The sequence below is a fragment of the Pseudorca crassidens genome, chromosome 8, assembly GCF_039906515.1.
Source record: "Pseudorca crassidens isolate mPseCra1 chromosome 8, mPseCra1.hap1, whole genome shotgun sequence".
Classification (NCBI taxonomy): Eukaryota; Metazoa; Chordata; class Mammalia; order Artiodactyla; family Delphinidae; genus Pseudorca; species Pseudorca crassidens.
Window position 1 is genome coordinate 55,929,980 of NC_090303.1, and position 15,955 is coordinate 55,945,934.

Genomic DNA, 15,955 nt, shown 5'->3' on the forward strand with positions numbered 1-15,955 from the left:
CATTGCAGCCTGATCTGAACCAATCTAGTCACACTCCAATCCTAAGGTTCTTTTTAGAGTAATAACTGCAGTTGATGTCAAAGAGGTGTGAGGTGGGTGATGGCTGGCAACTTGCCCACAGCATGACTTCCATGAAATACGGAAGTGAGACTCAGACCACACCCTGCCACATGTACAGTTATTTATGAAACAAACATATATTAGCTAGCACTCACCAAATAGTTAGCCTCCTGTTCTGTAGGTCAATAAAGTCCTAGATCTCTCAGAAAACCAGAATCCTCCTGTCCTAGCCCATTCAGGCTGCTATAACAAAAGACCACAGACTGGGTGGCTCATAAACAGTGGAAATTTATTTTTCACAGTTCTGGAGGCTGGAAGTCCGAGGTCAGGGTGCCAGTACGGTCGAGGTCTGGTGAGAGCTGTCTTCCAGGTTGCAGTCTGCTGACTTCTTGTTGTGCCCTCACGTGGTGGAAGGGGTAAGTGAGCCCTGTGCTATCTCTTTTATAAGAACACTAATCCTAGTCATGATCTAAGTACCTCTTAAAGGCCCCAATTCCTAATACCATCACATTAGGCATTAGGATTTCAATGTGTGAATTTTGGGGGGACACAAACATTCAGACCACAGCACCTCACAAAATGGCTGGACACAAGACCATTTAGGGATCAAAACTCAGGTACCATTTTAAGGGTGTAGGTGATAGCATAACTAGATTCTTATACCCTGTTCAAGCAATAAAGGTATGTGTCTCTAAAGCATTTCAACTAATCCATATATCTTATTTAATTTTTAGTATTCTTATTGAGGTATAACTGACATACATTATATTAGTTTCAAGTGTACAACATAATGATCCAATATTGTATATATTGTGAAATGATCACCACAGTAAGTCTAGTTAACACTCATCACCACACATAGTTACAGAATTTATTTTCTTGTGAGGAGAACTTTTAAGATCTACTCTCTTAGCCACTTTCAAATATGCAATACAGTATTATTAACTATAGTCGCCATGCTGTACATTATATCACTGTGACTTATTTATTTTATAACTGGAAGTTCGTACCTTTTGACTCCCTTTACCCATTTTGCTCACCTCCAGCCTCTGGCAACAACCAGTCTGTTCTCTGTATCTATGAGCTTGGCTTTTTTGCTTTTTTTAGATTCCACATGTAAGTGATATCATGTGGTATTTGTCATTTTCTATCTGACTTATTTCATTTAGCATAATGCCCTCAACGTCTATCCATGTTATCATAAAGAGCAAGATTTCCTTCTTTTTTATGGCTAATATTTCATATTATCTATCTATCTATCTATATATATATACCACAACTTCTTTAACCATTCATCCACTGGTAGACAATTAAGTTGTTTCTAGGTCTTGGTTATTGTAAATAGTGCTGCAATGAATATGGGGTTGCATAAATCTTTTGCAATGAGTGTTTTTCTTTTCTTCAGATAAATAACTCAGAAGTGAAATTCCTGGATTGTTTGGTGTAGCTCTATTTTTAATTTTTTGAGGAGCCTCCATATACTGTTTTCGATAGCAGCTGCACCAACTTACATTCCCACCAGCAGTGTTCAGGGTTCCCTTTTCTCCACATCCTCACGAACACTTGTAATTTGACGATAGCCATTCTGACAGGTGTGAGGTGATATCTCACTGTGGTTTTAATTTGCATTTTCCTGATAATTTGTGTTTTTTAACATCTTTTCATGTACCTGTTGGCTATCTATATATTGTTGCAAAAAATGTCTATTCAGATCACCTCCCCATTTTTATTTTTTATTTTTTAAATTTTTTTTTAAAGAAGATGTTGGGGGTGGGAGTTTTATTAATTGATTAATTTATTTTTGCTGTGTTGGGTCTTCGTTTCTGTGCGAGGGCTTTCTCTAGTTGTGGCAAGCGGGGGCCACTCTTCATCGCGGTGCGCGGCCTCTCACTATCGCGGCCCCTCTTGTTGCGGAGCACAGGCTCCAGACGCGCAGGCTCAGTAATTGTGGCTCACGGGCCTAGTTGCTTCGCGGCATGTGGGATCCTCCCAGAGCAGGACTTGAACCCGTGTCCCGTGCTTTAGCAGGCAGATTCTCAACCACTGCGCCACTAGGGAAGCCCTCTCCCCATTTTTAAAATCAGAATTTTTTTTTTTTTTTTTTGCTATTGAGTTGTATGAGTTCTTTATATATTTTGGATATTAACCCCTTATCACATATATGATTTGCAAACATTTTCTCCCATTCAGTAGCTTGCCTTTTCATTTTGTTGATGGTTTCCTTTGCTGTGCAGAAGGTTTTTAGTTTGATATAGTCCCTCTTGTTTTTTTTTGCCTTTGTTCAGGTAACAAATCCATATATTTTAAATACTTTTAATTTTTACCAATAAAAGCCCATTTCTAACATTTATCATGCTAATTAGCAAGTCACTATGTTCATAATTAAAACATCAATTCTGATGTTCATTTTTCTAATTAGCAGAGCCTCAGGTATTGATTGTTATTTGGATTGCTGAAGCATGTACAGTAGTCTCCTGAGAGTGTGGTGTTTCTGGTACCTTTTTAGCTAGCCACCCTGAGAATCTGGATCCTCTGTTAGGGCAGTTGACTGCTCTCAGAGTCGGAGCTTAAGCTAGTCAGCAATTCCATAATGTCACACTGTTTATGCTGAGAAGTATGTTGAATATTTTACTGAGTTGTTTGTTTAGTACTAGTCCACCCTATCCCCACTTTCCTGGAAGTTACTCCTCCCGCCCTGCCTCCATCCTCATGATAATTAATATGGCCTTGCTCTCTCAGGACACAGCTGATTATTTCAGGGATGGGAATGATCCAAGTTTGGCCAATTAGCTTCCCTTTCCATGAAATGGGGAATTGAAACACAGAGGAGAGGTGCCTTTTTTTGGCTGTCTGGGCCCATTCAGTGGAAGCCTGGGAGCTGAGGGGTGTTTCCTGCTTTGTGTGTGGCATGGAAGAGCAGAAGCAGCCAGTGTGGAGAAAAAAGGAAGAACAAAACACAGAAAAGGCAGAAAGACCCTTACAGAGAGAAGGAAGGCTCTCAGTCTTCCCAAAGACCTTTGAATCATGATTGTGGTGGCCATGAAAACATGTTCCCCCGATCTCCTGGTGTGGGAAGCAAAATTGCCTAATGGCTCCAGCCGTTGGCCCTCTGAATCCACCAACACACTCCAAAGCCTCCTTCCCATGGGCTGGTCCCTGACAGTGACCATGAAATGCAGGCTTATTCCTACAAGACACAAGACTCATCAACCTGGAGACTTTGATTTGAAGACAGCCTGCCCAAGATGTTCTCAGAGCTCCACTGCAGTCCAGGCCTCTTCCTGCCCAACCCTGCTTCCTCCCCATCTCTTTCACAAGCGTCAGAGGTGGATCATGGTCCAAAGGCCCTTTCCTGTCTTCTCCAGCTCCCTCCTCTACTCCTCCTATGGCCATTTCCTCCATTAAACTCTTATACGACTAATGCCACGTTGGCATCTGCTTCTTGGAACCTGAAGTAACACACTGGTTCTAGTCTCTTACTAAGGCCTGATTATATTCCTCTTCTTGGGTTTTATGAGCCACTTCTGTAGTCTAATATTAAATCTCCACTTTTAATCCTTAACCTATGTGATGGTTAATTTTATGTGTCTACTTGACTGGCCATGGTGTGCCCAGATTAAACATCATTTCTAGATGTGTCTGTGAGGGTATTTCTGGATGAGATTAGCATTTGAATCAGTGGACTCAATAAAGTAGATTGCCCTCCCCAGTGTGGGTGGGCATCATCCAATTCGTTAAGGGCCTGAACAGAACAAAGGGTGGGAGAAAGAGGAATTTGCCCCCTTTTTTGGTTACCTCATTGCTTAAGCTGAGATATCTCATCTTCTCCTGCCCTTGGACTGGAACTTACACCGTTGGCTCCCCTCGTTCTCAGGCCTTCAGACTTGGGCTGAATTATACCCCCAGCTTTCCTGGATCTCCAACCTGTAGACAGCAGATTGTGGAATTTTTCAGCCTCCATAATAGTATGAGCCAATTCCTCGTAATAAATTCTATCTATCTATCTATCTCTCTATCTATCTATCTATGCATGTATCTCCCATTGGTTCTGTTTTTCTGGAGAATCCTGACTAATAAAACTCACATATAAGATAAGATTTACTGTTATTTGCAACGAAAGCAACAAATAGCATTTTGCAAGGTTCCATAGATATATTTTCTCACTTAATTCTTGAATTAACCCTGAGAAGTATGTATTATTATCACCTTTTTCCAGATAAGGAATAAGTTTTAGAGATTGAGTAGTTTGCCCAGGATCACACAGTGGAAAGGCTAGGATTGGATCCCACAACCTTCAGACTTCAAAGCCAATATTCTGAGCCACACTACTTTGTTGGGTGCTACCTGCTGAATTGGTTCAAAAGTCAAAACTATCTAACTTGATATTTAAACTTTGCTTCCTAAACCAAACATTCAAATAAGTCTCTTGCCATATAAATCTGTATTTCTTGGGATATTTTGTTGGACTTAGGTAACTCATTGTCCTGTCCTTCTTGACTCGTAATCAACATTGAAATATTCCCCACTCCCTTCATCCTCTATACTTGAAGCCTGTGCCATATAGGAGCTAGAAGATAATTGGCTTCATTCGTATTGCAAATAAGGAAAGGTAAAGCTTCAGATTTAATGGCTACCATCCCTCTGCCATCTCCAGAAATAGACCTCATTTATTTTGGTGTCACACTTAGAGGAGGCAGAACAAATTACATCTTATGAGGGGACGGACATAATACAAAATGCAAAAGGAATTACAAAGAGACTTTTATGTGTTTTGCAATTCTTCAAGTCAGGACAGATTCGGTGGCTCTATGCAATTTTTAAAAATAGAGGTTAAAAAAAAATAACCCAAGTAAATAGTTTGGCAGATTACTGAGAAATGCTATGTTCTTGAGCCATTGAAGCAAGAGTTTTCATTCCCTTTTAACAGCCCAAATTGGATGATAGAAAATATGAAACCGCATCTGAGAACAAAGTACAGAATTGTAACAACTATGAAAATGAAAAGCAGTCAAGCAAGAACTGTCCCTTCCTTGGGAGAATTGCCCCAGGCCAGATATAGCCTGCCTACCTGGGAGCCAATGCCCTCCTGTGCCCTGCCTCTTAGCACACAGCCAAGAACTGACTGTCATGGGGGACAGAAGGCTGGTCCCCTTATCCCGAGTGGGGACTGGCTCTGTGGTGCGATTTGTGTTCCAGACCTCTCCATGGGGTCAGGCTGAAGCCAGACTCCTGCTGAGATCACACACTTGCTTAGCTCCTTTCTCTACCTCATCCTGCTTCTCTCATTGCCGTTGTAAAGGTCTCCCCCAATAAACCACATCTACAGGAATCCTTCTCTCAGTCTCTGCTTCTAGGAAATCTACTCTAAGACAGTGGCTTAGAGGAGTTTTATTTGGAAAGAGCTCGAATGCAACCTAGCATCCTGGGTACTTTCTTGGACTCTTGGGAATGTTGGAGAACAAGTTTGTGGATGGTGGGAGATCGTAAGGGAAAAGGGGAGAGAGAAAAAGGGTGAATACTGAAAAGTGAGAGAAGATAGTGAAGAAAAAAAATTCCTGACTGATTAAAACTTTGTAATATAGTTGATTAGATTCCTAAGAACATATGACAATGAATGTCACTTTTCCAATGTGTCCCCAAACTGGAAGGTGAGATTATTCTGAGGATGTTGCAACAAATACTCTTCTTGGATCTCGAGTCCCCCTTTCCCATGCTTCCTGATATGGCCTTGTTTTTAAAGACCAGAGGATTTTCTTGAACTTACGTCTAGTCAGATTCAGTAGGGGCTTTCATCTACTCCGTGGAGATTTTGCATTTTTCTAGCTAGCAGCTGGCATTGATTATTTTCCCACATGACAGAGTGCTGGCATCTGTAAAATTATTTGCCATAACAGCTAAAGGAGGATCTAGGATTAGTCATTTCCCTTGTTCAGAAGAGTCTGAGAACTACCATTTAAGAAGGGCACGTCCTGAGCTCAGGGAGGCATGAAGTTTTTAGGTAGCTGTAGCATGGTTCAACGGATGGGCTCTGTGGTGAGCTTCCCCTTATGGGGTTTGTAATGATTAAATAAGATGATACTTTTAGAACACTTAACCCAAGGCTGGCATGAAGTAAATGCACAGTCAGTGTCACTCATCATGATGACAGTTCCTGAGCCTTTCCAGCATTGATTCCATGAGCCCCCTCTTTTTGCCTCTTCTCCTTGCTCTGTCTAGTTGCTGGTGTTTAGGAGTCTCAGGGTAACCCCTGCTTCTGAGAGTGATCCAGATTCTCTGTTGACTCCCAGACTCTTCAACCTTCATTCTTAGATGATTGACTCCATAGGACCCCATCGCAGCTTCTGGCCCCAGTTATTTGGTGACCCCCCCGTTGGCCCCAGTCTCTGCTTTGGGCAACATGTGCCTGGCCCCCTTATTCAGCAGTTCTTCCCTCTCAGATTGTGATAATTACCATGATCTTGGGTGAGAAAAATTTCCTCCCCTTTAAGGTGCTAAGGACTTACATGGAACACTGTCAGCTGTACTTGTCTTCCCACCCCCTGAGTTGAAGGGAGTGCAGCTGTCTCCTTCTACTTTAGGCGTGGAAAAGCAAGGGCTTGAGAAGAAAGAGTACTATTCCAGTCCTCCTTTCCCCACCTTTAGCCTTGGATACGAAAGCAGGGTCTATATTATCGAGTGATCTGTGCATTAGAAACTTGTGTTTGGTGTTAACTTATTGGACTTAATTGCTATTTTTAGTCCCACTTGATTAGAGAGTCATATGCTGTACCAGAAACACCTCAGTGTCTGGTCATGGCTTAATGCTGTCTGTTCCTTTGGAGGCCGAGTGCATCTCTGATGAAGACATGAAGAGAAACTTATGGGACACAAATTTCTTGTACTTTGCACTTTTCTGAAGTACAGCCTGTCATGACAACATGTCAGTGCTTTGTGATTTCAAGAGGTTTGTGTTAGGGGGATGGGAGACTGTGGTGGTGGTCTCTATTTGACCTTTATGCCTGGAACCCTGAACTTCACATTCCCGATCTTTGAATTTCTCCAATTTGCTACCTCGGGGTCCACACTGAGACCTCCTGCTATTCCAGTTCCCTGTCACCCTGCTTTGTGTGGGTTGTGGGGATTCTTGGCCTAAAGCAGCTTTTTCTTGAGCACTCAACACTACCTGAAAGAGAGTTAGCCTTGGAGCATAAGACAAATAGAAATAGAAAGAAGTCTAGTAGATTCCTTGTGTTCCTTATGAAAAATAATGCAATAACGTTGGGGATAATTTTTGTGGTTTTGCTCTCTCTCATTGTTTCGTTAAAAGACAAAGGGCTGGGTTCTAGCCCAGGCTTCTCTGTGTAGTAGCTGGACCATGTACATGGTACAGCACCTAGTTAAGACTTTGGTTTTGCTTCCTTAGAATAGGGACTGTAGCTATCTGATGGAGCTGCTATGAGGATGAGCATGCCTGGCACAGAGAAATAATCTGATAAATGGTAGACGTTATCGTTACCAACTGCAAAGATTAGTTATAATAAATATCACAGCTGGAATGGGACCTTTAGTGTCTAAATGGTTGAAGTTCTCATGAAAGAAAACAAATGTACCAGATACTGCATTACTTTTCCCATAACTTCCCATAAGGAGAAGGTATTGAGTATGATATGAAATCAATATACAGGCAGAGGAATAAAGATTTAATGTCTAAGCAGTCTTTATTCATGTTTATAGGTTACAACAAATATAAACATATTGCTCACCCTTAGTTCTTATGAATCCAGAATTTATTTCTAAATATCCTTTGAGACAGAGGATGAGAAAAGGGAGAGAAACATTGGGGTTGAAGCTTGTTTAACTTTACGTATGTTTAATTCATGTTTATGAATTATTAGTACAATAAACGCTGATTTCATTCATAACCAAGTGGGGCTATTTATGTTGGAATGAAAAGCACATACGTTTGCTCACACAAAGCTCTGTTGTGAACTAAAAAAATCAGTTTTTATTGTTCAAACAATTGTGCATTAACTGAAGGCTCAGAATGAGGGTTCTGGGAATTGTGAGCATAAACTGGGAATGTTAATGCGCTAGATTTTTTTATATGGTGTCATAGGATGGGTTAAGACTTAATAGAGGTGAACAGGCCCAGGAATATTTTCCAATGGCCTGGATGCTGTTCACTTAAGTTTTATTATTTTCCATTGGCGATTCTATAGCATGCAGGAGGATGAGTCTCATCCCAGCTTCACAGGTAAGGGATGAGCAGTACCCAAAGAAGCAGCAGCTGTGTTTGTGGGCACTATTTCACTTACAGGTTTGAGAAACAAATAAGTGCTACATGTACAGAGCCAACAGGTGCCTTTGGAACTTAGCACAGTTTGAAGCTCTGAGAGAATTAAAGAGGGGCCACTGGCTTAGTTCCTTCTCCACAAGGCCAGTTTTCAGAGAATGGCCATAATCTGTATGTGTTTTATACTTGTATATATTATAAGACCTCTGTAGGCAAAGAACAGCTTTAAATAACTATTTTCCCTGATTTCTATGAAGAATATTTGTAAATTGGGAAAATTTTTAAAGTTTAAAGAATAAAATTATCTCCTCAAATCTCCTTCGGAGATAACCACTGTAACATCACGTTATGAACAAATAGCATAAGTAATGTACTTAGTACAGTGCCTAGAAAGTAGTAAGTTCTTAATACATAACAGCTGAAATTGTGTGTGTGTGTGTGTGTGTGTATAATTTTTCTTTCCGTTATTTTCTTTTTTTCCTAGTTATATGGATACATTTGTTGTATAGGTAAATATTCAACCATATTCACTGAGCACCAAGAACTTTGAATGGGCTAGGGAGAAGGAACTCTACATCAGGGTTGTTGACAAGACACGGTCTTTGCTCTTAAATTGGTCACAATTCTTAACCAAGAAATAGACAGACAATGGGTGTTTTGTGTGATGGGGAGGTGACCTGGGTGCTATGTGGAGACTAGCAAGGGCTCCTCAACCTCACTGAGAGCTTTCTGGAGAGACTGACATCCATCCTCAGATCTGAAGGATGAACAGGAGCTGTTCAGCCAATGGAGTAGAAATGAGAAAATGTTTCCCGCAGAGAAAACAGTCCATGTTAAGTTCCTAAAGCAGGAGCAAGCATGGCATCTTCACAAAACTAAATGGAATTCTGTGTGGCTGAAGAGTGTGCAGTTGGGATTAGAAGAGATGGTGGGAGGGTGGGGGCGGGGAGCAGCATGGAGGTGAGACTGGGGAGAGGCAGCAGGACTAGAGAGCCAGGACTCTGGAAGAGTGAACAGGCTGATGTCATGAGAGCTTCACAGGAAGCCCCATGAGGAGCTTGGATTTCATCCTGAGGGTAGTGAGGAGCCACTGAAGCGAGAGACAATCAGATTTGTGCTTTTAAAAGAATATGTAAGATCAATGAAAAATAGGTTGCCAAATAATAAATAAAATAATTTAATAACTTAATTGAAAAATAAACAAAAATGATAAAATAATACATAAAATAATGGGGAAAGGGTGAGCTGAAAAGAGTCTACCTTGAAATTTTTTTTTTTTTTTTTGCTGTACGCGGGCCTCTCACTGTTGTGGCCTCTCCCGCTGCAGAGCACAGGCTCCGGACGCGCAGACTCAGCGGCCTTGGCTCATGGGCCCAGCCGCTCCGCGGCATGTGGGATCTTCCCAGACCGGGGCACGAACCCGTGTTCCCTGCATCGGCAGGCGGACTCTCAACCACTGTGCCACCAGGGAAGCCCTACCTTGAAATTTTTAAACATCTTTTATTTTGGGGGTAAAAAGTAAATTATAAACTTATAAAATGTAAAAAATGAATAACACTGAGATCACTGCATAGTAAGAGCTGGGATATGTGGCACTTTAAAGTGACATTCCATGCAAAATTTGCAGCCACAAAAGTATTTACTAGAAACAAATAAAAATGGAGAGTGAGTTCTGTAGGGTAGAAAAAAACCCTTTTTGCTACTGAAATTGAGTTGTTTAATAGAAATAAATATTTACTACAAATTTATTGTTGGTAAATAATACCTAGAATTTAGAGTTTAGTTGTGATAAGTTTCTAGAATTGTTCTTTATTGACCTTCACATTCACCTCTGATGTTTAGGGTGTGAGTGAAGAGAGAAGGAAAAGTGTGAGGTTTGGATCACTTTTGAAGGCGGGAAAAGAGCATTTATTAAATACCTATCATGTTCCAGGTGATACAATGTATGATATCTTACCTGTAAGAATATTGCTGTTCTATTTCATAGGGGTTAAGGGTCAGAGAGTGTCAGCCACCATCAGGGTCACAGAGCTAGGACGTGGTAGGTTGGCGTTTGAATCTAGTGCTGTCTTCCTTACCATTGCTCCTCCTCTTGGCCTCTAAGCAATGACCAAAGTGACGTTTTTCCCAGATACCCCATTCTGAGCCAAGAAAATCTGAGATGAAACAACTTTCATGCAGTCAATAATCCGTACAACTTCCTTCTGCTCTGGTTGATAAGCTTGGGACATCTAAAGGCCAGTTTAGACCTAGAGTCCTTTTCTCCTAGATAGCACAAGGGAGAACCTTTCAAGGGAAAGTTGAGCCTGGTGTGAATAAAATCATAGAGATTTTAGAAAGTTCCAGCCTTTTTCCTGGAGGTGCTTTTACTTCCTGATGGCTAATTTATCCAGATAATTGGCCCTGGGCCTGTAACCCTCTAATTCAGCCTGGCCATTTGTTAACACACAGGCAGCCTGGTGGAGCCTGCCGTTGATAGCCGTGGGAACCAGTCATTCTGTGGCAGGGCTTGGGGTGCAGTGGAAGCATCTGTGTGGACTGCATGGGCCTTCTCAGCTTGTAGGATGTGTGGTAACTTGGAGCCATTTGCTTTAAAGGTCTATTTGCATTATCAGCAAAGAATATGGAAAACGGCTCAATTTCAGCTGATTACCCACTAAAGTGCCTGGGAACCGCTCTGTAATTTTCATTGCTGCTTGCTGGGCTCTTCAGCAAAGTTTGCAGACGAACTTAATGGAAGGCATTCAGCCCTGCTGAATGGCAGGCAGAGAAGGCACCAGCTTCCTGTTCTCTTTGTTTGAAAGCATCTGTTACCATAAGGTAGTAAACAGTTTTTTAAGCCATTCTGGGAACAGCCATCTGTGAGACACCTCTCCAGTGTAGCCTTAGGTCCAGACTTTGGTTTTCCCACAGCTTCACCCAGAAAGAATTATCTCTGTTATCCAAGGCCAACGAGATTGGCTCTAACAAGGATTTCTAGGAAATGGCTCCAGGCAATCTAGATGGATAAACTCTCCTAACACTAGAGTCAGATAATTAAACTCTAGCCCTGTGGCACAGTCATACAATGGCGTACTTGTTAACCACTAAAAAGATGTTGTAGATTCCACTTCTTACACTTGAAGGTGTTTATGAATCATTGGGATATTGTTAAAATGAAGATCTGATTCAGTAGGTCTGGGGTAAACCTCAGGTTCTGCAGTTCCAACAAGCTCCCAGGTGATGGCAATGCTGTTGATCCTTGGACCACACTGAGAGTAGCAAGGCTGTAGAAAATTTATAATTGCATGGGAGGTGTTTATGGCTCCAGTAACTTAATTTTTTGTCTCCATCTTCATTGCCTCTGGATAAAAATGCTGTCAGGTCCCTCGTTATTCTGCTCATTTTAGGTTATAGGTAGTCCCACCGTTATTTTAAGTTGCAAGACTAGTTTCAACATAGTGAAAAAAACAAAGCAACAATCCTTTGTGACCATTAAAGGATTCTGACTAGCTTTAAATGTTCTTACCCCCCTGAGCCTGGATCTGGTGTTGGGAAAGGTGGGTTGCCAAAACTGTCAGCCCTCCTCCCTTCTGGATTTCCTGGGAGGAGACAGACTCATGGTGGGTCTGGTGTCTATTTCATTGGTACCTCAGATGAAACTGAGGCAGGAAGCGCCCCATCCTAACATCCTGTCCAGAGACACAAACACAGATTTTTCAGTGATTGCTTCTGGAGAGTGGAGCTGATGATGGGACGTTGGGGGAATGGACTTCCATGTTTCATTTTATAACCTTTTATAAAGTATATATGTGTGGGTATGTGTGTATATGTAGATATATACACACATACCCACACATATATGTATATAGGCACACATGTGTATATACAGACTTATGCATATAAACACATAGACAGTAGACATATATAACTCACCACAAGCGCGTGCCACTTTTGTAAGTAAAAAAAAGACAGAAAAAAGTGACTGTAACAGAAATAGGGGATGAATCATCTAAATCCATTAGTAGCTTTCTAATTGTATTTAAGCTACATAACAAATAACCATAATTAAAATGGAAACTTTTTTCATTGTTGCAAAAATGATTACTTAATAACTTCATTTTTCCTACAAAAAGTATATTCAAATTTAAGCAAAATTGAAGGAAAAATTTCACTGAAAACATGTCCTCCAGGTTCTGTCTCCTTGAGCTATTTAGTGGAGACAAGAAGATACTTTGAAGCCAGTGGCTGTGGAGAGTGAACTCTTTTAGGTTTCCAGTTTGTACTCGTGCTGGATTAAATAGAATACTGTAGCCATCACTCTGATGCACAGGATTACACAGAGGCCTGCTCTGTTCCATTTCTGCAGATGTGTTTAATGAGCTGACCCTTGGTTAATGGGCTTTGGGACTGAACTGTCATGCCTTAGAGATGTGCTTCTTTCAAGCTGTCTCATCATTGCCTCATAAACCATAAGTGAATAGTTCATTGCGAGGCCCACACTTGAAACACTCACCTGTCGACAACAAAATTCTCTTCATACCTTTTATTTCAACTTTCTCTTGTGTGAGAAACTTATAGAAACCCAGCCCTCCAGTTGGCCCTGAATAGTCTCTCTAGGTAGATGGAGATCAGCTGAAACCAGTGACTGAATTAATGGCAAAAAACACTCCAGGTTTGTGTGCCAGCCTTCAGTGTGCGGGGACATTATGCCTGTGACCTCTGAGAATAACCCCAAGGAAGGTCAGCCCTCATGGAGGTGCCGAGAGAACAGAATGCTGTGGATGGAACACGTGGGCCCAAAGCCTGCCAAGAGGCCTCCCAATAAAAGCCTGCATCTTCCAAATGCTTGCTTTGTGTTCCAGAATGGTGCAAACTCCAAGAATCTAAACATGGAGAATTGAAAGTACTATAGAAGACTAGAAAGTTACATGTATCCTATTTCATAGAAATAAGGAATCAAGAATTTCATAGAAATTAAGAAATTCAACTATCTAAGCATTATGAATGTGTGTATATCTACGTGTCCTTTTATCTTAAAAATCCACACTTCTCACCAAAATGTATGAGGCCTGACCCTGCTTCCCTTTCTGTGTCACTGCTCACCTGCAGCTCCAGCCCTCTCAAACTCCGCTCTGTTTTTCTAGAGAACTTCTGCCACATCTCTGGGGCCATTTTATATGCTCTGTTCCTTGCCTTCTTCCCTCAAGCGCTTCCTCTGGCCATGTTCCACGCATTCCTTCTGTCTTAGCATACTTACCACTTACTCTTGAAAGTCGTGGGGGGCCCCTAGCTGTCCTCCTGGGCTCCATGCAGCTGTCCTTACCTAGCACAGCCCTCAGCACCTGGCATCCTTGCAGCTGCACTCAGGTGAGGGCGGTGAGCCCGCCAGCCCTGCTCTGAGCTGTGCCCACAGCGTCTGGCATAGTCTCACATTTGGCAGGTAAGTGCTCAAAACTGTTTATCAAATCATCAAAGAGAAAAGAACATGGAAAATGAATAGACTTTTCTGAACTAGTAAGGCAGGATGGTGGGTGATTTATTTCCTCACTTTTTCCTATCATAAAAGAAATGTAAAAACACTAATTTAAAAACTATAATCGTACCATATTAACAGAATAATCATTTTCTTATTCCCTTCAAGATTTTGTGCATATACTTGTTTTATATAAATATGTTTTGTTCTGTTTTTAATTATTGTCATTATTACTTGGGATAATAGTATATAAACAAATTGCATTTTTCTACATAGTTCTTCATACTTATACATTTGTTGGTTGTATAATATATTGAGTTAACATAGTATACTTTTTCTGTCCTCTTAGTTTTATGATTGTATCAGGTATAGTGAATTCTCTATATTCAGTGAGGTACAGGATTTAAAGCTTGCTCGTTCTCTTCCAATCACCACTTCCCTTTCCTGTCCTTCAGTAACATCTTGGGAGGATCCCACAGCTTTAGAGTCATTTCTCATTATTAAAAAATTCTGTCTTGTTCAGTTGAAACGCACTCTCATCTCTTCTCCCTTCCCTCTCTGGCTAGATCGTGACCTTCAGAATCTGTGGTCTGGAGGAGATATGTTTTGTTTCTTCACTCCTTCTTTCCTGCCAGGGGTGTTGGGTGAGGAGGAGGGTCTTGGAAAGAGGGGGTAAGTTGTACTCTGACCTGCCGGTGAGGGGCAGCAGCCCTGATCTTTGTACTGGGTACTTTGATTGGCTGCTGGGGCTCTGCTGACATGGTTTCTGTGTGTCACGTGATTTTTCTGAGTGTATGTTCTTCACTCTGGTCCCTCTGTCACCCTCTTAGAAAGGAACAGTGGCATCCCTTTCAAGCCATGCCATTGGCTCACAACCTCCTGTCTCAGTAGGGCATCCCCTCACTTGGCCACTGGGCACCACAGTTCCTGCCTCTCCCTATCCCTCAGCTCCTTCACATGGAGTCATTTTCTCTTCCACACCCTGCAGGGGCCACAGGAGACTGTGGGGTAGGAGGTCATCTTTTACAAGCGCATTATCCGCCGATCCCTTCTCACTGTTGTGTGAGCTGCTGCAGCATGTTCCCAGGCGGTGGGTAGGTGGCAGTCTCCTCTTGCATACAGGCATCTTCAATCTCTGTGAGTTATTCTCTGGAGTCCCAATTCTTGGCAAATGGGGGGACACTATGGACAGTGACTCCCAATGGCCCCTTCCCATTCCCCTCCCTGGGTGGTCGGCTAAAGCCTGGGGTAAGGGGGTGATGGCTGGGGTAGCATCATTTAGCATCTGGCCCTAAATGCCTTCTTCTCATTTAAAAACATTGCGGGGTGAACATGTTCATTATCTTGACTGTGGTGGTGGTTTCATGGATGTATACATATATCAAAACTTATTAACTTGTACACTTTATGTACACTTTATTGTACATCATTTATTCCTCAATAAAGCTGTTCAAAAATATTGGGGCAGCTCACTGCCTGTTTTGTCCTCTTGAACATCTAGTTATAGTACTGTAAATAATACCGCGTGACCATCATCATGGATATAGGTGTTTTTCTTTCGATGCTTCCTTAAGATAAATTCATAGGAGTTGGATTACTGGCTAAAAGAAAATACCCATTTTTATAGCTCTCAATACATATTGCTTTTCCAAAGAATTGTGTCAGTTTCCAACGTAGCAGGAAGTACGAACATACCAGTTTAATAGTAACCTTAAACTTGAGAGTTATTTCTTTTAAAAATGTTCCTAGATATAAAATAGTACATTATTTTTATTTCTTAGATTAATATAAAGGGTAACACGTGTGTGTATGTTTGGTGAATTTGTATTTCCTCTATGAGAACAGCCTGTTCTTATTCTTTATCTATTTGCCTACTGGGATTTTGATGTTCTTTTATTTTGATTTCTATGGATATTGTCATGAAGTTGTTTGTGAAATAAAACAAATGTTTTTTTGCCAAAAGCGGTGTTTATTCCCATGGTTAGAATTTGAGGACAAACTGATCAGGGTGAGTGAGACTTGGTTCAGATTGTGGAGGTCTGTCAGCTGCCTCCTCTGGTTTCTGGGAGAAAGGCACTTCCTCTGTATATGCAAATTAAATTAATTTTTCCAGGCAACCCTGTCTGCCACTAGTCACACAGTCTCCCTGCTTATTAACATTTCTGTTC

General features: G+C 41.4%; 1 long non-coding RNA gene across 1 annotated transcript in view; it reads left to right on the top strand.

Moving 5' to 3' along the window:
* The first annotated feature begins 366 nt into the window (after positions 1 to 366).
* The window catches only part of LOC137228597 (uncharacterized), a 97,531-nt gene continuing 81,942 nt past the window's right edge, over positions 367 to 15,955 (top strand). The window contains exon 1 of the long non-coding RNA XR_010945314.1: positions 367 to 476. This is a non-coding gene — a long non-coding RNA (uncharacterized lncRNA). The remainder of the gene's footprint in view (positions 477 to 15,955) is intronic.